This window comes from Felis catus, chromosome E2, assembly GCF_018350175.1.
Source record: "Felis catus isolate Fca126 chromosome E2, F.catus_Fca126_mat1.0, whole genome shotgun sequence".
Lineage (NCBI taxonomy): Eukaryota > Metazoa > Chordata > Mammalia > Carnivora > Felidae > Felis > Felis catus.
The window spans coordinates 46665954-46691599 of NC_058382.1; the positions used below are offsets into that span (position 1 = coordinate 46665954).

Here is a 25646-nt window from a genome sequence, read left to right on the forward strand (position 1 = left end):
AATATTATGTTATCATTTATTCTGGTCTCTATTTTTCTTTGTTATTTCCTTCCACTATTGAATACCAGCCAAGTTTCTTTTTTTTTCCTAGTTCCTTGTGCTATAATGTTGTTTATTTGAACTTTTTTTTTTTTTTTTTTTTTTTTTTTTTTTGACAGAGCAAGAGAATCCCAAGCAGGCTGTGTTCTCCGTGTGGAGCCTGATGTGGGGCTCCATCTCACAAACTGTGAGGTCATGACCTAAGCCTAAATCAAGAGTCAGATGCCACCAGACACCCCTAAACTTTTTTCTTCTTTTTAACAAAATTTTTAATGTTTATTTTACTTTTTGAGAGGGGGAGGGAGAGAGAGACTGAGTACACGCAGGGGAGGGGTAGAGAGAGAGAGACACCCATAATCTGAATCAGGCTCCAGGCTCTGAGCTGTCTGCTCAGAGCCCCACACAAGGCCCCCCACTCGTGAACTGCAAGATCATGACCTGAGCCAAAGTCAGACGTTTAACCATCTGAACATCCCAGGTGCCCTCAAACTTTTTTAAAAATACAATCATTTATAGCATAAATTTCATTCTAACATCTGCTTTTGCTGCATTCCATAGGTTTTGGGGTGTTGTGTTTTATTTTTCTTTTGTCTTGAGACATTTTGATTTCACATTTGCTTTCTTATTTGGCCCATTGCTTGTGTGGTGGTGTGTTTAATATTTACAAAAAAAATAAAAAATAAATTTAAAACAATCATTTGACCATACATACATGTCTGGATTTATTTCTGGGCCCTCTATTCAGTTCCATTGGCCTGTACGTCTGTCTTTATACCATTACCACTCTGTTTTGATTACTGTAGCTTTGTAGTAAGTTTGAAATCAGGAAGTATGAGCCCTCCAGATTTGTTCTCCTTTTTCAAGATTGTTTTGGGTATTTGATGTCTCTTGATATTCCATATAAATTTTAGGATGAGGTTTTCTCTTTCTGCAAAAAGCATCATTGGAATTTTGATGGGAATTGCACTGAATCTGTACCTCACTTTGGGTAGTATTTGACATCACAATAGTATTAAGTCTTTCAATTCATGAGCATGAGATGTGTTTTCATTTATTTTTATTTTCTTTAATTTCTTTCAGCAATGTTTGTAGTTTTCATTGTACAAGTATTTCACCTTCTTGGTTAATCCTAAATGTTTTGTTCTTTTTTTGCTATTATAAATGAAATTGTTTTCATAATTCCCTTTTTAGATTGTTCATTGTGTGTAGATGTAACTAACTTGTGTGTGTTGACTTTGTATCCAACTTCTTGGCTGAATTCATTTATTCTAAAAATTTTTTGTGGGATCTGTAAGGTTTTCTACGTAAAAGATCACATCAATTGTGAACAGAGATAATTTTATTTATTTTACAATTGGGATGTCTTTTATTTCTGTTTCTTGCCTAAATTCTCTGGCTGACATCAAGTAGTTTTACTTGATTTTGAACTTCATTTAAAAGTATGTGCTATTTTGCAGAGGAAACAATCAACAAAACTAAAAGGCAACCGATGAAATGAGAAAAGATACTTGCAAATGACATATCAGATAAAGGGCTAGTATCCAAAATCTATAAAGAACTTGCCAAACTCAACACCCAAAAAACAAATAATCCAGTGAAGAAACCGGCAGAAGACACGAATAGACACTTTTCCAAAGAAGACACATGAAAAGATGCTTAACGTCACTCCTCATCAGGGAAATACAAATCAAAGCCACACTGAGATACCACGTCACACCTGTCAGCGGGCTAAAATGAACAAATCAGGAAACTACAGATGCTGGTAAGGATGTAGAGAAAGGGGAACCCCCTTGCACTGTTGGTGGGCATGCAAACTGGTGCAGCTGCTCTGGAAAACAGTGTGGAGGTTCCTCAAAAAATTAAAAATAGATCTACTCTATGATGCAGCAATAGCACTACTAGGAATTTACCCAAGGGATACAGGAGTACTGATGCATAGAGGCACTTGTACCCCAATGTTTATAGCAGTGCTTTCAACCATAGCCAAATTATGGGAAGAGCCTAAATGTCCATCAACTGACGAATGGATAAAGAAGGTGTGGTTTATATGTATAACGGAATACTAGTTAGCAATGAAAAAGAATGAAATCATGCCATTTGCAGCAATGTGGATGGAACTGGAAGGTATTATGCTAAGTGAAATAAGTCATACAGAGAAAGAACTTGAGAACTTGAGAAACTTCACAGAAGACCATGGGGGAAGGAAAGGGGAAAAAATAGTTACAAACAGAGAGGGAGGGAGGCAAACTACAAGAGACTCTTAAATACAAAGAACAAACTGAGGGTGCATGGAGAGGGTGGGGGAAAGGGGAAAACAGTTGCTGGGCATTGAGGAGGGCAGTTGTTGGGATGAGCACTGGGTGCTGTATGTAAGCCAATTTGACAATAAATTATATTAAAAAACTATGATTAACAAAAAAAATTATTCAAAAAGTATGTGCTACTTTGTGTCTAGTTTCTTTTACTTAAAATAACACATGGTGTCATTTATATTTTTCATTGTGTGCACGATTGCACTGTGTGAATATACTATAATAGTTTTCTTGTTTATACACATTGAGGTTGTTTGGCTATCAAGCTATAAATATTCCTATACATGTCATTTTAGAGACATATACACTTAGTCTTTTTTATGTGTATATATGTACATATATCTGTATGTGTCTGTCAGTCTGTCTAGCAGAAGAATTGCTGGGTCATACAGCAGGGATCTGTTTAAGTTTAGTAAAAATTGCCAAAGAGTTTTCTAAAGTAGTTGTACCAATTTACAGTTCCCTCTGTATTGTATAAGTTTCGCTTGCTCTACATCTCTTCCCACATTTGGTATTGTCTTCAATTTTTACAGTTTTATTTAGTGTGTCAAGTTACTTTCCCCTTTCATTGAGGACTTACTTTGCTGGATAGTTCTAAAACTACCATGTGAAAAGCACTTTTGATTTTGTTTTAATTTTCTACCTCTATGATTGGAGAATACTGCTTATGTTGTTTCTACTTTATGGAACATATTGAAAGTTTCTTTGAGACTTAGAATATTTGGTCAATGTGAATGTTTCTTGTACACTTGAAAAGGAAATTATTTGTTATGGGAGTTTAAAGATGTAGATATTGATATAGTTTTGTTTAGTTCATGTCTTCCACAGATTTTTAAAAAATATTTTTCATTTGTCTTATACTGAGTTTAGGTATATTGATGTCTTCTGTTGGTTTTCCTCTTGCATTTTTATTTTCCTTGATTCATGTTATCAAAGTAGTTGCTGTGTTATTTAGCATGTAGATAGTCATAACTGTTATATTTATTTTGAATGTGGCTTTAGGTCATAAAATGTTTTGTTGTTTTTTTTAAATTTTTTTTTAACATTTTATTTATTTTTGAGACAGAGAGAGACAAAGCATGAATGGGGAAGGGTCAGAGAGAGGGAGACACAGAATCTGAAACAGGCTTCAGGCTCTGAGCTGTCAGCACAGAGTCCGACGCCAGGTTGGAACTCATGGACCGTGAGATCATGACCTGAGCTGAAGTCGGCCGCTTAACCGACTGAGCCATCCAGGTGCCCCAAATGTTGTTTTTTAGTATGTAATGTTTTTTGGCCTTAGTTCTGCCATGTCTAATATCAGAATTACAACACTGACTTTCTTATTGTTTTCATTTGTCTTGAACAAGGAGCTTTGTCTATCCCTTATATTTTTGCTTTTTGAATCACATTATTTTAGATGAGTTTCTGCAATACATCGAAGAGTTGAATTTTGCTCTGTAAATCAATTTGAAAGTATCTTACTTAAAAATAGGTAAGATAAGTCTTTATGTGCTGTTTTTATACTGACATTGTGTATATATATTTATCATATGTATTACATCTTCTCTCTTATGTAGTATATATTTTACTTCACCCTCTTTTTGTTTTTTCTTTGATATTCTAGAAGGTTTATATTTTTGTTCTAGTGGCTATTTTTGTGGTAGTACTTATAATGCCATTAATTTTTTTATCCTCTTTTTGCTTACTTACAATTTCATTGTTTGGTTTGTTAGTTTAAATAGCATACCTTGATTCCCACCCTCCTATCACCTTTCTTTGTATGTTGCTGCTGAGTAGTCTGATACCAGTTTGATTTTGCTTCCTGTGTAAATGATCTCAGAGTTTTTTTTTCTTACTCTGTAACTAAACCAAATGAGAGTTTATCCACCCAGTGAGCAGCAATCCAGTAAAAACTGACACTGAGTTTTTACAGTGAAGAAAGATGGGCTCTTTATCTTTTAGGACAACAGGGAACTAATTTGAAAAATCTTGAACTTCCTGATGAATTACAACCAGAAGTATTTAAAGGTTGAAAAATCAGGGTAATGTCTCAGGGCCTTGGATCATGCTGATGAACTAGGTCCTATAATATTTCCTTTCTTGATCCTCTTGTTCCTTCTGTCATCTCCCTATCTGGTTTTAATGTGATTGTTATAGTGAGGTTGTCATTCTGCATCAGGAGACTAGTCATTCTGCTTAGAGTCCCGGAACTACAAAATACTCTCCACGGTTTGCATTAGTAATGTATCTTTAGAGTACTAAGGCAAATGTTCTATATCCTGTAACTATTACTAAGCTGCAAAATATTACTACTTTTCTTGCAAACATGGAACATTATATTTGTTATCTCAAGCAGAACAGCATGCCACAGACTTTTGAGGAGACAATTTTATGTTATTTACTAAGGCGGTTTTACAGGTTTCTTTAATATTAACAATGGGCTATGTGACTAGTCAGAAGTAACTGGGAGCCATATGTCTCAATTGTGGGGGGTGTGGGGATTTGCATCCCCAGTTGCACCTTTCAGATCTAATTATGTATTGCATACATCCCAGAATTCAGTGTTTGTGTCAATTGCCCAGGTTTTTCATAGGCCTTTTTAATGTATAGATTCATGTCTTCTCTTATTTCTAGTTCTTTTTTTGTATTCAAGTTTTAAATACTAGCTCCACAATTTTATGTGTGTTGGATCCTCTTTCTCTTTCTTGTATATTAACACTTTCTCCCTGATTCTTATTACAGTGTTTCTTCATTTTGTTCTTTTGCTGTTTTCATCCAATATCCCTTACTATATTTTCATTCAAGCCTATTCTCTGTTGAGTAATTTATAATTTATTCTTCATTTCTAAAATGATTTTTGTCTTTTTCTTCTCACTTTCTTTTATAGACCAGTTACCTCTCATTTCACATCTTCCTGATGTGAAGATATGAGACCCATTTCGGTTCTGAATTATTAAATGTTTTATTTGAAGGTTTTCCCCAATATTTGTAAACACTGTTTAACAACACAAATCAGGTTGAGGTATTTTAATAGTTATCTCTACCTTATGACTGCCTTTCTTTTTTTTTCTTTTTTTGTTTCTGTTTTAGAGAGAGAGAAGAAGAAGAGGAGACAAGAGGAGAGGGGCAGAGGGAGAGTGAGAGAGTATCCCAAGCATGCTCCACACTCAGTGTGGAACCCAACACAGGGCTCAATCCCGTGACTCTATGATCATGACTTAGCCAACATCAAGAGTCAGATACTCAACCAACTGAGCCACCCAGGCGTGTGTCTGTCTTGTCTTGTCCTTTCCTTCCTTTCTTGCTTTCTTTCAAGATGTGTTTATCAGCTGAAGAGTTTTCTTTCATTCTTATGTTCCGTATTCTTTTATAAGTCTTTTTACAGTTGTTGCCAGCTGTTTTATGATCAGTTATAAAATTTAATTTTTTCTTTACCAGCAATAATAGTTTATATAGAAAATGGCTAGAGCGTTTACAAGGCTTCTTAGTTGAAAAGCACTCTATTCTGTTAGTATAATGAAGTGCGGTATCTTGAATCTATGGTGCATTTGTTTAGGAGGGTGACAGGGTTTGACCTATCTCTAATTTTGTGCTTTTTTTTATATATCTGTAGGACCATTATTGTTCTTTCTCTTTACCACCAAGCATCCAAGAAGTAGTACTTCTAAGTCTCCCCCAGAAGTGATGCTTCCCCAAGACTGTCACTGCTGTTTCTTGTGATTGCAAACCTCTTCTTTTTGATTCCACAGTATCTAGTACTTGATCTAACAGGTCTTAGACATGTTTTAAGGACTTCCCCATTTCCTGGTGCTTATTTTATCTGTATTTTGCCACCTTCTCTTCTCTTATACATAATTTTCATTTATCTCTCTTTTTAAAGCATGGTTCCAGAAATGGTTGCTGGAATTTGTTGTTCATTTCTCTATTTATGTGTATTTGATGTTTATGCTAGTCTTTGTCTCTTGGTTATGGTGTAGATGTGGATTTTGAGGTTTTTTTTTCACTCCCTTTTAATTTTTACAGTTTTGTTAAAGTTATGTGGAGATCTTGGATTTAGGTGGTAGTTCTTATTTTATAGGAAATTGGGGTCCTCTTCTATTTCTTTGAACATATTAAAGATATTTTTGAGTCTGGGATATACAGGTACTGATAATTCCAGGTGGAATATCAGTACTGGAATTATCAGTACCTGTGTATTCTGTAATCTTCTTCTTTTAAGTTTTAGTGTGGTTTTGTCTATTGATAGGCTTAGTAATGGTCAATGGAATATCAGACATTGCTTGTGATATTTAAAAACATTTTTTTAGTGTTTATTTTTGAGAGAGAGAGAGACAGAGAGAGAAACAGCAGGCGGGAAGGGGAGGGACAGAGAGGGAGACACAGAATCTAAAGCAGGCTCCAGGTTCTGAGCTGTCAACACAGAGTCCTTTGCAGGCTTGAACTCTTGAACTGTGAGATCATGACCTGAGCCGAAGTCACCTGCTTAACCAACTGACCCACCCAAGTGGCCCTTTGACATTGATTGTGATATTTTGAAGATCTGAATAACAACTTTTCCCAAGGAGGTTTTTTGTTTGTTTTTGTTTTTGTTTTGTTTCTGATAGGTAGTTAGAGACAGTTATATGTAATACAACCTGAGATTGAGCTGGTATATAGCTGGGTTTCATTCTTCTAATACATTTCTGGTTTACCACTAGCAGTACCCAATCTCAGAAATTATCCCCTTCCACACAAACCCTCTCCCCACACTGCCGTCTGTGAGTGCTAACAATTCTACTTAGCTTCTCAGCCTCCTGACTGAGAATTGGCAAATGACTTAAGAAAACTGATCCTCAAAGTTGAGCTTCTTTCTATGTACTTCTCTTTTGTATCTCTTGGCTGCTTTTGGTAGCTCCCCTGTGCCTTTGCTTAGTCGTTTTACATATTTTACTTAGTTTTTCTAGTTCTTTTTATTGAAAAAGTTAGTTTCTTTTGAGGTAATCTGTCTTATCCTCTCTACTGAGTTTTAAATTTTAATTATTATGTATTTAATTTGTATATGCATCTTTTGAACATTCTAGGTCATTTATTTTTTTCTGTGCTGTGAAATATGTTTACACTTTAAAATTTTTTTTACATCTATTAAATGTGTATAATCTCCCAAGAAATGAAATCCTCATAGGTTCGTTTTTGCTGGTTCTCTTTCATGGCGCCTTGTTTACTTATGTATTTAAGAGTCCGATAACATTTGTGTTTGCTGCAGTTTGGCTCCTGGGGATACTATCAGTTGTGCACCACTTTATGTTTACTTATTTATTTATTTTGGGGCCCATTCTGGTGATATGAATTTAGCATATATATTTACATGAGTGCTGGGTTGTGTCTACAACTCCTTGTGGTTTTATGTTTTCCTTGCTTTCCTCATTGCCAAGACAACTTTCCTTGCTGTCCCTTAGGCCCAGATTCCTGATCGTCTATACATTGAGGGGAGTAACCCTTTGAGTTCCCAGCTTAATGGGAGGAGAGTCTCCAGTTAGACTCTTAGGCGCTGCTCATGTTTGTTTTCTAATCCTCATCCCAAATAAGATTTATAAGTTTTAACTTTGGTCAAAATCGTTGACCAAATTTTCTCAAAAGCAAAAGCAGATTCAGTACTTAGCATTTCTGAGTTGCACTTTCACTAACTTTGAGTTGATTACTTCTTACTATTTTTATCAAGTAGGATGCTTTTAAGAAGGCATTTTTGTATATTACCCTGCAGTTTTAATTGTTTTCAGTAATGGAGTTGTTGTAAATACTCTGATTCTCCATATTGCCTGAAACAAAACTTTTTGTTTGACTACAGAATTTAGAAAGCCATTAATAAGAACTTCCCTTTATTTGTCACTGGTTTCCCCCCCCCCCCCCCCCCCCCGCTGTGCTACCACACACACATCCATACACTCATAGTTTTAAAAGGAGACAGTTTCTAAACTTTGCTTTTATGCAAAAGGTTTTGAAATGCGTCTGGCATTGCCTGTAAAGTTGAGTTTTACTTTTTGGTGCAGGATTGTAAGTATTACTGCTAACATTCTTTAGACTCTATGAAGCCCTTAAATAATTTTCCAAAGGTCAGGATTTATGCTACAATCAATTTATCTGGGATAGTTCTGTAATTCCAAGAATTTACTTGTACCTAAGTCATGTTTGCTTTAATAGCGAAAGTAAGTAAAGGTTTAACATGAAAAGCAGGAATAGTCCCCCTTTCTATTTTTGTACAACTCCTTACCTCTCCATTTCCTGGGTGATTAAAAATTTGGTAAATTGGTGGAAGTTTTTCATGAGTTTGTATACTCATGTGTTTAAATTTTCTAAATACTTTCAGAATTTATTTTCTTCCTCTAAGCAATAATAGGCTGAAGTGAAGGACTTGTTTCAAGATGATTTTTTTTTAAGTCAGCTTCACACCCAGCACAGAGCCCCATGTGGGGCTCAAACTCAGGACTGTGAGATCAAGACCTGCGCTAAGATCAAGAGCAGGGACACTTAACCAACTGAACCACCCAGGCACCCCAAGATGATTTTTAGTTTCCTTTTACGAAAGATTACCTAATCGCTATTAGTTGATGAAAAGAGATATTTTGTGGTAGAGTAATATGTAACTTTAATATTCCTTTAGTGTTTGGCTTTGTAAATAAATATGAAAACTGATTGTCTCATAACATTTTTTTAATTGACTTTCTTCTTTCCCCAGAAAGTAGCAAAGTAAATATAACCATCATTCTTTTCTAATCTTCATGAATAATTTCTCACTGACCCTGGGTGAGAGACTGGTTTCAAGACCACCCTATAGTATCCACAAAGATAAAGTTTAGACCTTGCAGTTTAGGCCTCTGTGAAAGAGCTTCTAAATTATAGAAGTGAAGAGAGCTTACATTTAATCTTTGGATAATTCCAGTTGGGGACTTGAGAATGAAGCAGTTAGAGGAGAAAGGATTCCTTATTAGAAGCATAAAACCTACTGACTATATCTTGGCCAGTGTTCCCTTTTTTCCAGTAAGCTGTCTGCTATACAGAGGTGTATAACCCTAATGGCTTGTTGTATGCCATTAAAAGGTATTGTACACTCATAAAAGAATGACATTTTGATCAATGCTGTTAAAAGAATTACTGTCTTGACACAGAAAAGCTTTCCTGCTGCAAGTTTAAAAATATGCCTTTAAAAGCTTTTTATTGAATACCTTTGCATCCCTCAGAAATGTGCCATTTTGGCATGAGGTTACTCTGAAGTAGTCCACATTGTAACTTAAATGCAAAACCTCCTATTTACCTTTAGAAGTAGCAAAGCCAACACAGGTATTTCCCTACCAAATGGAACTTAAAGACATGGTAGCATTTTAAACCACTGTATCTTATCTAAAAATAGAATTGATGTAAAGAGGAAGCTGAAAACCAAATTATTCCTTCATGTATTTTTTTTTCATGCTGTTTTGTATAAACTATGTGGTTTTAATTTCCCTTTGAATTTAAGAGTCAGGTCTTTTCATCCAGTTTCAGAGATCTTTTCTCATCACCTGGGAATTGGTTCTTTCAAATTTGAATGTGTTGAATGTTGATTTCCACTTTCTTTTTCTTTTATTATATTTTTGTTTAGGGGTTTATGAAAACCATGTCATAGTAGATACAGTCTTCCAAAGCTGACAGGTTCTTCTGTACACAATCCTCTACAGATTTTCAATGTATCATTGCTATAATTTTAGCTTTATTTCATACTTTGAAAACTTTCTACTATTGCCTAACTTCTGACTTCATACTATATTTTCCTGACTTATGAACTGAGCATTCTAAAGTCCCAAACCCTGGAAACCACAGTTTTCTTAAAAATATCACTACAGAATAACTCTTTACTTGATAGATTTTAATTTTTATTCTTTTTGAATTTGACATTTAATCTCAGCCTTAGGAAGTTTTTATACATTTCAGGGTATGGGCATATTTTAGGTAACATCAATTTTTATGTAATACATTGGCTTTGTTCATCTGTTTCACCTATAAAAGCAGGTGTTTTGTTATCAGTAGTAGTGTTCATTGTTTTTATGATTCACTACCCACTAAGTGGCAGCAGATTTATATGTAATACTAATAATACTGAAACTCTTCACTTTTATTATGTGCCATATTCTGTGTTAAAGTACTTCACAGGCTCAAAGAAGTTCTATAACTTGGACAAACAACAAGTAAGTTGTGGTGTTGGGACTCAGATATAGGTAAGTGTGACTCCCAACTGTTGTTGGGATTGTGTTATATGTATAATTCTAACCCTTTTTATATCTATTTATTTTGTTCTAGGTGACATTATCCCCATTTTACAAGTGAATAACCTGAAGCTCAGAGTAAGTACTTTGCCCATTGACACAGCATAAAGGAGTGACAGAGCTGGCGTTTGAAACAAGGTCTGTTTGACTTCAAAGTATATTTTCCACTACATTATACTAGTTATTTTTCCTCGGCCTTCTCATCACACCTCTTAATTATCATTGTGTATTTAAAGATGATTTTTATTAGAAATTTTGGAATAGGAGTTTGTTTCATGATATTAACTTATGATTTGGAGAAAAGTATAATGAAAATATAATTAGAGTAGGTAGCGGGAGACCTGATTTATTGTAACGTCTCTGATTCTGGCCATGTGATGTTGGACAGCTCACCTTTTTGGTCTTATTTATAACATGAGGGCTTTGGGTTAGATTTTGGTTTCCTCAAACTTTAAAATCTAATTTGACTCTATTTTGATTTCATGTTTATACTTTTTTCTTTTACTATTTCCTTTTTAAAACAAAAATTTTTAATGTTTGTATATTTTTGAGAGAGAGAGACAGAGACAGAGCATGGTCAGGGAAGGGGCAGAGAGCAAGGGAGAGACAGAATCCAAAGCAGGCTCTAGGCTCTGAGCTGTCAGCACAGATTCTGAAACAGGGCTTGAACTCACAAACTATGAGAGCATGACCTGAGCCAAAGTTGAACACTCAACCAACTGAGCCACCCAGGCACCCCAACACTTGTTCTTTTTAGCACAGATAAAACTATCATCTGCATTTTAGCCCATTAAATATGGTAGTTTATTAAAGTTACAGGGCAAGAAGCCCTGATTTTTATTCTTTACTTGCACTATTACATCTGATTTTGAAATTCAATAATGGGAAGAAATTCCATATAAAGAAGTAATTTTATAAAGAGCATTCTTTCTTTTAAACTGCTCAAGATTCTCATAGTTTTTACAGTCAGAAATAATAATTCTGGGGGCGCCTGGGTGGCGCAGTCGGTTAAACGTCCGACTTCAGTCAGGTCATGATCTCGCGGTCCGTGAGTTCGAGCCCCGCGTCAGGCTCTGGGCTGATGGCTCAGAGCCTGGAGCCTGTTTCCGATTCTGTGTCTCCCTCTCTCTCTGCCCCTCCCCCGTTCATGCTCTATCTCTCTCTGTCCCAAAAATAAATAAACGTTGAAAAAAAAATTAAAAAAAAAAAAAGAAGAAAATAATTCTGGAAATCTAAATATTATAAAAGGAAATAAATTATTTTTAATAGAAAATGTTTCCACCAAAGAAGACAGGAATAGATGACTGCTACCTTCAAAGCACAGTTCTTAACTGTACAATAATACTATTAGCAACTATCGTAGTAATGTTATTGAGAATTAATTTCATGCTACTGTATTGTACTAAGATTTTATATGCATTGCCTCATTTAATACTCAGGAAAATCGCTATGAGGTAAGTACTATTATCCCTATGTAATACACTAGGAAATAAAGAATTAAGGTTAAGCATTTTCTCCTAAGGTACATCACTGGTAAGTAATGAAGCTGATATTTGGACCTATGGAATGCCACAGAGATTTTCCTCATATTTACAGCATAGAATAATTATAAGAAGTTGTCAATGGTAATGCTTAACTCTATAAATATGATTTAAGCCTGAAACATTTGTGGAAAGAATATGTCTGATGATTTGTGATGAATGGCAGTTTCCAAGTTCTCAGATTTGATCACTGCCAGTTACATAGTTAATTGATGTAGTCATAAAGCAAGTTAAAGTTATTGGATAATTTTATAGCACTACTTATTTTCTGAAGAGTTAGTAAGTTCACTATAGTTTCAGAAAAGCATTCTTGGGAGTTTGAGATGTGGTTGGGTGAGTGTTGATCTATTTATTTATACACATATGTGCACATGCAAGGTGTAGCTGTAGATTACGGTAATTAACAATCTTAGTTTGCCCAGGCTTTGGTTTCTAAATCATGGAAGTTTCTGTGCTGTGACTAGGAACCTTGCTAAAACAGGTGAAGAGGGGCGTGTGTGTGTGTGTGTGTGTGTGTGTGTGTGTGTGTGTGTGTGTGTGTGTATAATATGGGTATGTGTGTATAGGTAGATGTGTATGTGTCTAAAGTAATGGTAGTAGTTAGACTATAGGGAATTCAGATCTTGCAGAGCATAAAACAGCTCTGAATTCAGTGCCTAGACTGATATTTGTCTGTTTTATTAGCAGAAAGCTCAGTCTCCTGTGTTTTCCCTGTTTCAGATAACCTTTTCTTGTCATCTAAGAAATTAATTTCTTTGTTGGAATCATTGCAAGTAAACCTGATAGCAGGAGTGCTGTTATTGAGGCAGCTTACATAGTGATTTGCTAAGTACAGCCTCTTCATAAAAAGTGAAGCAGAAGTCGATTTATCGATCACCACCAGGATTTCAGTAACCTGTTGAACTACCTGATTTTTTTCCCATTTTCTTAAAACCCACCTTTTTTATTTCTTTGTACAATCGCATTTAGTTGTTTGTTTGGAAACATTTTTTACATGTATTTGCACATGATGTAAACATTTTTTTGTGTGTATTTGCTTTTTTCTAGAATAGAGTTGGAACTGTGTAAAGAACTATTGTTAGGGTAAGCCACATGAAATTACCATGATTTAACTGTTTTGACTTAGAATAATGGCAATTTCATATTGCTGATAGTTAAGAGTTCATTCAACTTTTGGTTATTTGGAAATATTAGGCTTCTCTTTTAAATCTAGAGAAGATTCCTTTGAAATATTGGTTAATGTTAGAGAGGAACTGATGTGAACTTTGGGCTGATTACTTTGGGCTGCTCATCTGCTAAAAATACATTTTAAAAGGTATAACTTTTAAAATGTAAAAATGAGCATTGCACAGACATTAATATTAGACAAGCATAAAAATTTTTATTTAAACTGAAAGGTTAAGACCGAATTTAACCATTTTTCTTTCTCAGAATTTTGACCCACTATATTCTAAGCTATAGTGGCTTATGTAAATGTTCATTTTGGAAGAAGAATGCTCTGTTACTGGAGTCAGATTTAAAATTGTTGTTGTATTATTAACAGAAGCAAATACTAACCAAAAACATTACTTTCTGTGCCTTTTAGACATTCTCAGTTGAGGTTTGTCTACTTGATAATTTAGGCAAACAAAAAGTAAGTGAATTTTTTTGAAGAAATGAAGGCAGTTACTACTTGCCTCAGCCTCGTATGCTAATTATCAAAATGTTGAGATTTTTGTGATATGTATAAAATTGTACATGTGAAATTTTTTTTGAGCAAGAGCAAGCACACACATATGTGTGTGTGTACTTGGGAGGGGCAGAGGCAGAGGGAGAGGGAGAGTCTTAACCAGGCTCCTCGCCTAGTGCAGAGCTGGGCTGACTCTGCCCTTGGTCTCCTGACTGTGAGATCATGACCTGAGCCGAAATCAAGAGTTAAGACACTTAACTGACTGAGCCACCCAGGTGCCCCTGTACGTGTGAATTTGAAAGTGTACTTTTTCTTTCTTTCTTTTTTTTTTTTTTGTTTTGGCTCTTGCCTTTTTAATCCCACAATTGTGTAACCTGTGTCTCATAAAAAGGAAGGGAGGGGCACATGGGTGGCTCAGCCAGTTAAGCCTCTGACTCTTTATTTCAGCTATACTCATAATCTCACAGTTCATGGGTTCAAGCCCCAGCTCTGTGGTAACAATTCAGAGCCTGCTTAGGATTCTCTTTCTCTCTCTGCCCTTCTCCTGCTCATGCAATGCTCGCTCGCTCGCTCTCTCTCTCTCTCTCTCTCTCTCTCTCTCTCAAAGCAGATAAACTTTGCGGGGGGGGCGGGAAGGAAGGAAGGGAACCCTCTAAGGTTCCTAGTAGTGGATACAGTAGACTAAGCTGATGCTGAGCTATCATTCCACCTTACAGAAATAGCAAGCTTATACAGAATTTTGAATAACTATAGCTTTAAGACTTTTGCATCTCTTAGACTTTAAGAGAGGTATATCATCTAATAGTGTCTTACAAAGTTGGAATTCATACATGAGTCTCAGTCTTTTTCCCATTATGATCTTTCATAATTAGTTTCAGCAGTGTTTTAGTATATCTTTTGATTTGCCTTTGCTATCAACAGCACATATTTTGAGTGCCCTCTACCAATGAAATATTGTACTCAATCTTCTGTATTTTTCACAAACTACTTTGTGACTATTAAAGAGTAATGTTCATGAATTATGGTTTAGTAGGTCTTTCTAGAAATAAAATATCTTAATTTTCAGGACTATTTAAAAAATAGTTTTGAAAAAAAAACAAAAAATAAAAATAAAAAATAGTTTTGTAGGTCTTTAAAATAGAAATAATTGTCATTGTTATAAACTATGTTATGAGAGACCCAAACGTTTTGTTCTATTGCTCTAATGTGTCTAACTTGAGTCTCCCTTGAATAGTTGAGCTTGAAAAGCTGAAAAACAAGTATGTGTGAAGCTGAGATGATCTTGATCAAATAGGAATTTGATACTATAGCTTTTTGGAGAGACTGAATTCATGGGGCAGTTGACTGGAGGACATGATGTGTCTTTGATCACAAAGTTTCTTTGATCACAAAGATTCACATATTGCAAGTGTACAGCTCAATGAATTTTTATAACTTAGTAATACCTGTGTAATTAGCACCTTGATCAAGAAATAAAACATAACCTGCACCTTGGAATCCTTCTTAGTGTTAATGCCTCACTGAACATCAGGCTCTATCTCCCCAGCTAAATTTTAGTTGAGTATTAAGTAGTTATCTAGGTTTAAAAAATGTATGGAGAGTAGGATTACTTAATGTTTGCACAAATTATCCAGATAGTTACATTATTTTTGTTTTTGGCATACTGGCTGGACATATTAATATTCAGTTCAATTCTACAGAATTTTAAATGTCTGGAGTCTCCTTAGTTGTCTTTGTGATTGCTGAATAAGGACATAAACAATTTCTGAGTGTGATCCTGATTTTTCTGATTAATTACATTGCTTGGACAGTCACTGACATTCAAAACTGATTGGATTGGCCCTTTAAGTTTCTCTGTTTTGAGCTGCTGAGATTACAAAACTCATTCGTATGCAGAGAATTTGCCATTCAGACTGACAGTTCTGTCAGGTCAGGTGGTAGGATTTTCATGCATGATGCAGGTACATTGCTTTTCCTAGTTTCGTTTTGTTTTGTTTTGTTTTTTTCCTTGGAATCTAGGTGGAAGCTCTGGTATGTGAAGGTGAAAAGCTAAACATCAGACTGCTATCTCCACTTAGCTTTAGTTTCTCTACTGTGTTTCCATCCATGTGTGCTGGGCTTTTCCAGTCACAGCCCCAAGCTCAGAGTTTTTCACTAATGTTTGGTCAAAGAAAGATCTGTCGTCTTTGGAAAGACTGAAATGAGTAATAGTCTTTCGACCCTATTGGCAAGTGGCTTTCACGGTCCATAGCAGATGTAATGAGCTACATCTGCCTGCTTGGAAAATTCTGCTTTTGATTGTCTGAAAGGATCTCTGGAATATGGGCTTGAGTGTCTGTGTGCAGTAAAACAACAACAATCATACAATCTTAACAAACTTATTGCAGTTTAAACTTCAACACTTTTTGCAGAAACCTGGCAAAAAAAAAAATATAAACTATTTGACAAAGCTTGTTTTATATCAGGAACTGAATTTATGGCATGTTGGTTCTACAAAGTCAGTTCATTCATGTTTAAAAGCAAGGAAATTACGTACACTCTACATTGTAGATTGTATATATTGCTCTTCTCAGACCAAAAGTAAGCCATTTTGTGTAAACTCTTATGAGGGAAGTATTCTGTCTCAGGGTGGATAATGGCTCTACCATTATGGGCTGGGATAATGGTATTTTATTAATTTAACTGAACAGCTTTAATGTATCAGTTTCAGGAAAGTGTTTTCTTTGAAATAGTTTGATCACTTTTTCAAAGAGGACATTGGGAATAACTTAGTTGATTATTTTCATATTACCTGCAAGCAAGCTCCAAGCAAAACTTGCCCAACCTTCTAATTTGTAAGCATAACTGAGTAGTGACCTCTGACAGCCAGTTTTGACTCTTCTTTACTGTTTGGATAAAGGAAGTATTGTTGCTTTTGAGAAACACGATGTAAGTAAGAAGAAATGCAGAGAGGTCATTCAGTAGCATTGTACAGATCAGTGGAATTACTATCGGCCATTGTAATAGTTATAACTATATAACAGAGCAAGTGGAGGATGTGTATTAAAGTGTGAACTTTCCACATTTACACCACACCAAAAATTCTTTGAATTTAATATGAGAGTCTTGATAGAAGGTGGCATAAGTCTCCCATAGGCTATTGTGGCACATGGAATGATATTTCGGGCATACAGAGAATCGTCAGCACACAACCCAGAATGAGGGTGACAAAACATAAGCATCTAAAACAGAATCAAGATGAGAATGTCTCTTTTATCCATTGGGAGTTAACACCAGACTCACCTTCTAGGTTATTTATGATTTATGATATAAGCTTGTTACATATGTTGTATGTGTATGTTATTGATTAGTAAAATAAAAACCAAAAGAGGAAAGGAAAAGGATGGGAAGTTGTGACTTTTCTGAGAGCACCATGTATACAAAACTAGAGTAAAGAACAAGGAGGGGGGCACCTGGGTGGCTTAGTTGGTTGAGTGTCCTACTCTTGATTTCACCTCAGGTCATGATCTCAAGGTTTGTGAGTTCAAGCCCCATGTCAAGCTCTGCGCTGACAGTGCAGGGCCAGCTTGGAATTCTCTCTCTCCCTCCCTCTATACTCCTACTCTGTTCTCTCTTTCTGTCTCTCTCTCTCTCAAAATAAATCTAAAATTTTTAAAAATACTTAAAAACAAAGGACAATGATGAAAGGAGTAGATATTAAGGAAGGATCTTCACTAAATTGGTTAAGACCCTCCCTTCCCATTTAATCCTAGTGTTTAATCAGATCCTCCTCTTATTGTCTTCTCTTTGTGATCCAAGTGTGTTTTTGTTAACAACTTTATTAAAATATAATTCACATACTATACAATTTACCCATTTAAAATGTACAATGTAGGGTGCCTGGGTGGCTCAGTTGGTTAAACATACGACTTCGGCTCAGGTCATGATCTCATGGTTTGTGGGTTTGAGCCCCACATCGGGCTCTGTGCTGACAGCTCAGAGCCTAGAGCCTGCTTCAGATTATGTCTCCCACTCTCTCTGCCCCTCCCCCACTCATTCTCTCTCTCTCTCTCTCTCTCTCTCTCTCTCTCTCTCTCTCTCTCTCTTTCTCAAAAATAAATAAACATTAAAAAAATGTTAATGTATAATGCAGTGATTTTTGTTATTCTCAGAGTTGAGCAACCATTGCCATAGTCAATTTCAGAAAATTTTTATTTCCCAGAAGGAAACCCCACACTTACTAGCAATCTCTGCCTATTCTTCCCTAATACCCCAGCCCTAGGCAACCATTAATCTGTGTGATCCAGGTTTTAAAAGTTGCTGATTTGAAATTCCCAGTATAAGAGTTTCAGTTAAAGAAGAAGAAAACATTCTGGAGGTAATTGGTGGTGATGGTTGCACAACAATGTGAATGTATTTAATGCAATAGAACCATATACTTTAAATGATTAATATGTTATATGTATTTTATGACAACTAAAAATATCAATAAGTTTTATAAGTCAGGATCAGAGAACTAAGGACAATTTATATGTGGCCTGCTCTCCCCCCACCAAAATAATAAAAAGCAGAGAAATTTTTTAAAACTGAAATTCCCATTATAATTAGAAAAATGCGACTATTCTCTTATAAATCAAAAGGACTGATATAAAACTGCATTTTTAGGTATATCTAATTATAGTTTCTTTTTTCTTTTTTAATTTACATCCAAGTTAGTTAGCATATAGTGCAACGATGATTTCAGAAGTAGATTCCTTAGTTCCCCTTACCCATTTAGCCCATCTCCCCTCCCACAACCCCTCTAGCAATCCTCTGTTTGTTCTCTGTATTTAAGTCTCTTATGTTTTTCTCCCTCCCTGTTGTTATATTATTTTTGCTTCCCTTCCCTTGTGTTCATCTGTTTTGTATCTTAAAGTCCTCATGAGTGAAGTCATATGATATTTGTCTTTCTCTGACTAATTTTGCTAAGCATAACACCCTCCAGTTCCATTCATGTAGTTGCAAATGGCAAGATTTCATTCTTTTTGATTGTTGAGTAATACTCCATTGTATATATATATACCACATCTTCTTTGTCCCTTCATCCATCGATGGCGCTTTCCATACTTGGAGTATTGTCAGTAGATCTGATATAAACATTGGGGTGCATGTGTCCCTTTGAAACAGCACACCTGTTTTTAATTTTTAATTTTTTGAGGAACCTCTGTATTGTTTTCCAGAGTGGCTGCATCAGTTTGCATTCCCACCAGCAGTGCAAAAGAGATCTTCATTTTCCACATCCTTGCCAACATCTGTTGTTGCCTGACTTGTTAATGTTAGACATTCTGACAGGTGATAGGTGGTATCTCATTGTGGTTTTGATTTGTATTTCCCTGATGATGAGTGATGTTGAGCATTTTTTCATGTGTCACTTGGCCATCTGGATATCTTCTTTGGAGAAGTGTCTATTCATGTGTTTTGCCCATTTCTTCACTGGTTATTTGTTTTTAGGGTGTTGAGTTTGGTAAATTCTCTATGGATTTTGGATGCTAACCCTTTATCTGATATGTCATTTGCAAGTATCTTCTCCCATTCTGTCAGTTGCCTTTTAGTTTTGCTGATTGTTTCCTTTGCTGTGCAGAAGCTTTTTATTTTGATGAGGTCCCAATAGTTCATTTTTGCTTTTGTGTCCCTTGCCTCGGGAGGTGTGTTGAGTAAGAACTGCTGCTGCTGAGGTCAAAGAGGTTGTTGCCTGCTTTCTTCTCTAGGATTTTGATGGCTTCCTGTCTTACATTGAGGTCTTTCATCCATTTTGAGCTTATTTTTGTGTATGGTGTAAGAAAGTGGTCCAGGTTCATTCTTCTGCATGTCACTGTCCAGTTTTCCCAGCACCACTTGCTGAAGAGACTGTCTTTATTCCATTGGATATTCTTTCCTGCTTTGTCAAAGATGAGTTGGCCATACGTTTGTGGGTCCATTTCTGGGTTCTCTATTCTGTTCTATTGATCTGAGTGTCTGTTTTTGTGCCAATACCATACTGTCTTGATGATTAAAGCTTTGTAGTATAGCTTGAAGTCTGGGATTGTGATGCCTCCAGCTTTGGTTTTCTTCTTCAAGATCGCTTTGTCTATTTGGGGTCTTTTCTGGTTCCATACAAATTTTAGGATTATTTGTTCTAGCTATGTGAAGAATGCTGGTGCTATTTGATAGGGATTGCTTTCTTGCTTTCTTTTTTTAATGTTTATTTTGAGAGAGAGCACAAGTAGGAAAGGGTCCTAGAGAGAGGGAGAGAGGGAATCCCAAACAAGCTCTGCACTGTCAGTCCAGAGCCTGATGTGGGGCTCAATCTCATGAACCATGAGATCATGACCTGAGCCGAAATCAAGAGCTGGTCACTTAACCGATTGTGCCACCCAGGCATCCCTATATATAATTTCTTAAACATGATTTTCAAAAGGTTGTTTTTATCATCAGTATGGACCTGTTAAATATGCCCTCCCTTCCCACTCTCATCCTTAACTTGAAGATTCAGAATACTTATTTTGTCTGAATCCTAGAGTTTTCGGACTAAGAGATTCTGACTCATTTTGACAGCACTTATGAGACACTAATGTGTAACTCAGAAAATAAATTTTTCAATATAATGTAAAATATATTTGCCTGGGGGATTGGACTCTGTGTCCACTGAAGAGTACATTCTCTTCCTATAAGTTACAGGGCAAGCCAAAATATCAGTAAAATGCCTTATACATGTGGGATCAGAACAAGGAAGCTGGTTTTGTGGTTCAGACATTGAGTTACACCACTCTCGTGGTCAAATTGGTAGGCAGAATAGCCCCCTACCCCCCCACCCCACACACACACCGTCCCAACAATGTCTGGGCTCTAATCTGCAGTCCCTGTTACTTTGCACAGCAAAGGGTACTTTTCACATGTGATTAAGTTAACGTCCTTGGATAAAGAGATTTATGGTGAATTATCTGGTTGGTCCAATCTAATCACAGGTTTCCCTATAATAATAATAAAAAAAAAAACTCTTTGTGGTAAAAGGTAAATGGGATTATCCAAGAACTAGAGAGACTACAGCACATGGACTCAACCCACCATTGCTGCCTTTGAGGATCATGGCAGGGGACTATGAGCCAAGAAATGCTGGTAGCTTCAAGCAGCTAGAACAGTCAAGGAAGTAGATTCTTCTCTCAAGCCTTTAGAAGGGAATGCAGCCCTGGTGACACCTTGATCTGCACTTTGAGTCTACCAGTGAGACTCATGTCAGACTTCTGGTATATGAAACTACATGATAATAAATCTGTGTTGTTTTAAGCCACTAAATTTGTGATAATTGGTTACCAGCATTAGAAAACTAATACACAGACATAATTTTTTTAATGTGTGGATCTAGATATTGAGCCTTGGATGGCTAGCACATTCTCTCTTAGAACAGTACCTGAATGGGACTGCCTATGTTTGTCTCACTGACTCTTATTTGTATCTCAGGTACTTCCCTTAAAACCCTTTCTTGATAAATTATCTATAAAATACATTTAATAAGAACATAGACTTGAGGATTCAATGGGTCTGGTTTTGAATTCTGGCTTTGCCCATTATACTAGTTGGAAAACCTTGGACAGGTGACTTAATATTCTAACCCTTGGTTTTGATGAACAAAGTGAGAATAATCATAATACCTGTACTTTGGGGATGTTTGGAGGATAAAAACGGATAATATGTGTAAAATGGCAAAATGCTTGATATATAGTGAGCCCCTAATAAGTGATAGCTATTATTTTTGTTACCATCTCTTAAAGGCTATAAGGCATTTGCCGATAGAATGCTTTCCAATACTTCCTCAAATATAAATGTATTACAAACTATATGTACTATGGTACAGCTCTTGTGTTTAGGTGACTATTCCACAAAGTTCTCTCCACAGCCCTTTCTTCCTGATATTGAGCCTTTATCCAAAAGCTTTCTTTTTGATGTTTCAATTGGTTAAAAGATGTTAAAACATCTTTTGGATGTTTTAATTGGTAAGTTAAAACTTTGGCTTCTAGTGTAATATGTAACACCGTTTAATATTTATTTTCATCTAAGAGCTAATGTGAAATAGAATGCATTAAGGAAAACCTGGGGTTGTTTTTTCCTACAATTAATAAAAATTCCTGACTGGAATTATGTCTTTAATATTTTTAATCCCTAATGTCTATCAAATGGCTGACACATAATAGGTGGCAATAAATGTTAGTTGAACTGAACTAAACTGAGTTCTAAGCAGTTATTCTTTCACAAGCTGTTTTGAATGTGTCCTTTTTGTTACTACTCTAATTTAAGTCTGTAATTTTTTGTACCCCACCTATGACAGTGGTTTTCAAACTGCTCTTTTTGCTACTTATCTTTTCTCTCTTTAAATGATCTTCCACAGTACCACCAAACCAGGCAACGACTTTGGTACATTACATCCTCCCTATTTAGTCTTCTTTACCTTCGTCCCATTGCATATTGCCTAATAACCATATTCTTAATCACTTTCCAACTTTTTATGTCATTTTTATGACAGAGTTGATGATATTTCTGTGGCACACTAGGGTAGAAGGGAAACGACCTTATGGCTGAAGGGTTTGGACTCCAAGAGGTAAGCGTATTAACATCTCAGTGTACCTGTCACCCAGTTAGGGCACACAGAGTTAGGAAGCTCTATTTAATCTAGCTTTTCAGACTGGATACAATTGGAATGTATCCCTTTACATAGCTATTTAATAAACACCTTAGCCTGTGTGCATGCTAAGCTATGTGGGAAAGGAATTGGGAGCACCAGATCAACTATTTCCTATAGAAACCCTCAGTTCCAGGTAGACAAATCTGTTTATCAGTCTCGAAATGAGACTGTTGTATTTCTTTAATGCTTTTGCTCATGTCTTTTAGTGTTTTGAATGACCTGTTTTTTCTTCTTTGTCTGAATCTTTGTACTATCTTCTCCATGGTGCTGTCCCTAATACAGTTAAAATTTGCAGTTTTATATGTTGTATTGTTTTTCATTACATCACTAACTCATTCAGTTTAGTGCCCTCTGTAAAGCTTGGATTAATTCTTAATTCTTATTCAGTTATTTCCTATCATATTTGTCAATTTTTTCCCATTATGCATGTTCCTATGGTTTTTAACATGTTTATGACTATTCACCAAAATATTTACCCTACTCCCTTTCCCTACAACTTTATATCGTATAAATTCTGAGAAATATTTAATGCTATTACAATAAACATAAAATAATAGTCATTTACAGATATATTTGTTGGATAATAGCAAAAATTTTTGAGCTCATATTTGGACCAGGTATTCTAATAGCTTTCCATGTGTTTAATATATTTAATCTTAACAGCAGCCCTATAAATATAAAATCTGTTTGGTTCCCCATTTTACAAATGAGGAAATTGAGGCACAGATAAGTAACCTGCCAAAAGTTTTGCAGCTATTAAGTATCAATGCCAGGATTAAAATTTAATCAGTTAATGCAGGCACTCTTGATATAAAAGCCCATACTGATAACCATATATAATACTGTGCTGAAAAAAAGACAACTTGTAAATGTATGAGCAGACCAGTAGGTCCTGAGACTTAATACTAAGCTTTCCCACTAAGGTGAGTTAGGCTACATTATAGTTAAAAAGAGAAGTAGTTACAAAGAATATAGAATCTGTAGAGTATGGTGAGTGGTCAGTTTTATAAAATTTGTGAGTGCTCAGTATTATAAAAACCTAAAGTTTTAAAGATTATTCTTTATGGAGCACCTACTCTGTGTGCCATGAAATGAACTGGGTACTTTACGTATATTGTCTCATATATTGTCTCTTTGTGCTGTGCTGCTTCTCTGATGATAGGGTGTTCTGGCAGAAGAGCAGAGCATAGGCAAGCAAGCTATTGCTAGGTTGTAATTAGAGCTGGGCTTAAATTTGGAAAATAGTGCTGTGATGATGCTACTTTTCCCTTCAAATTAAAATTTGAGGAAGGAATATGTCAATATTCTGGAATAAACCCAGTAAAGGCAATATTTGTTGTTGCTAAACTATTACCTTGTGATCTTGGCTGAGTTTCTTTCCCTTTTTGTGCTTCAGCTTTATCTTCTGCAACCTATATGAGGTTAATAGGCATCTATTTATATCCAGAGATGTTTTATGATGTTAGGAGTAGTGTTTAGACTCTGGAAGTTAGTACTACATAAATACCATTTTTTAGTTCTTAGTCTGAACACTGACATTTGACACCACCATGTTTTTCCTTTATAGCATCACACTTTCCTCTTTTTTTTTCTCCTGACACTAACAAAGAGATTTGTTCATAGAGAACTGAGTCTGAAGATGACAACTTTTCGTTGTGTCTCAATGGCTTCAGCTCCACATGCGGTTTCTTCTCTGTCTTTAATTAAACTTGTTTTTTTCCAGAGTTGTAGCTGGGAGCACTGTGTTGACACAACTCACTCTTGTACAGAGCAGATTAAAATGTCAGTGTTCTAATGTTCTCATCTGTGGGAAAAAGAAAATATTTGGGGTATTTTATTTATAACTTTTAGAAGGCTTCTCTGTGGAGAAAGATTACTTGTAAGATGGAAAACCATTTGACAGTTAAAGGGGCAGAACTCTAATAGTGGTCTAACAAAAAAAAGAAGGAGAAAAAGCATGAACACCTAATGACACTCTTTTCTAGGATTTAAAACACGTCTATTTTCTTCTTAATTTTCACTTAATTGTATTTAATTCCCTAGTGTCCTGCTTAATCTTTCCAGATGCTGTATATGCAGAATATTGACAGTTTCCACAAAAGGCAGTTGGTCAGTCTTTACAGGAAACATATTTTATGTGGAAGAGGACTACTAGTGAAGGGAAATGGAGTTGGTGTGTTGAGCCTTTAACCTTCACATCATAAGTCTGAATGTATCTATTTTTTTTTAATTCTTTTTCAACGTTTTTTAATTTATTTTTGGGACAGAGAGAGACAGAGCATGAACGGAGGAGGGGCAGAGAGAGAGGGAGACACAGAATCGGAAACAGGCTCCAGGCTCCGAGCCATCAGCCCAGAGCCTGACGCGGGGCTCGAACTCACGGACCGCGAGATCGTGACCTGGCTGAAGTCGGACGCTTAACCCACTGCGCCACCCAGGCGCCCCTGAATGTATCTATTTTTTACAATGGAGTCGTTAATATTTGCTAGTTATTTATTGGTGAATAGGCCAACAAATTCATCATGCTTCAGCTTGAGACCCTTGTCTGCCTATCAGACATTCACAGGGTTTAAATGACATCAGTTAATTCTGGGTGCCATGCAAATTTTGGAAGCCGTAGTAAAGAGATGTATTTGATGTAAATGTATACAGTAGGGACCTAATCAGGGACATAAGGTATGAGCTAAGACTTACTGAACCCTTGCAGTGTATCTGAAATATTTGTGTTTATATATATCGATGTATTGACTAATCTTCACAGCTCTATGAATAGATAATTTCATCTTGATTTTACAGATGGGAAACTGAGGTCTGTAAATGTAAAATAACTTGCCCCAAGCAACACAGGAAATAGAGAAGCTGAATTTGAATCCAGGGGATCTGATTCTATAGCCTCGTCTATTAGAGAGTTTCTGAAAGTAATGAAAGTCTCTGAAACTTTTGATACTGCAATTTGGAAACTTTTACTCTGGCAGTGTTGTTAACCGACATGCAATATTGAGTAGATGAAGAAGATAAGTATTTAAATGACAAGGCACATTTCTTATGTTCATGTGATAGGGGTGGCAAGGCAAACTTCGAGTTTATCTTAATTGGAATAGGAATTATGAATTGTTGTGGTTTGCCCATATAAAGGCAAAAGGTAGCTTTCCAGAA

General features: G+C 35.9%; 1 long non-coding RNA gene across 12 annotated transcripts in view; it reads left to right on the forward strand.

Moving 5' to 3' along the window:
* Positions 1-25646, forward strand: part of LOC111557992 — a 474951-nt gene that overhangs the window by 11731 nt on the left and 437574 nt on the right. For all 12 annotated transcript variants that reach the window (XR_006590782.1, XR_006590783.1, XR_006590776.1 and 9 more), the window contains exon 3: positions 10641-10744. This is a non-coding gene — a long non-coding RNA (uncharacterized LOC111557992). The remainder of the gene's footprint in view (positions 1-10640; positions 10745-25646) is intronic.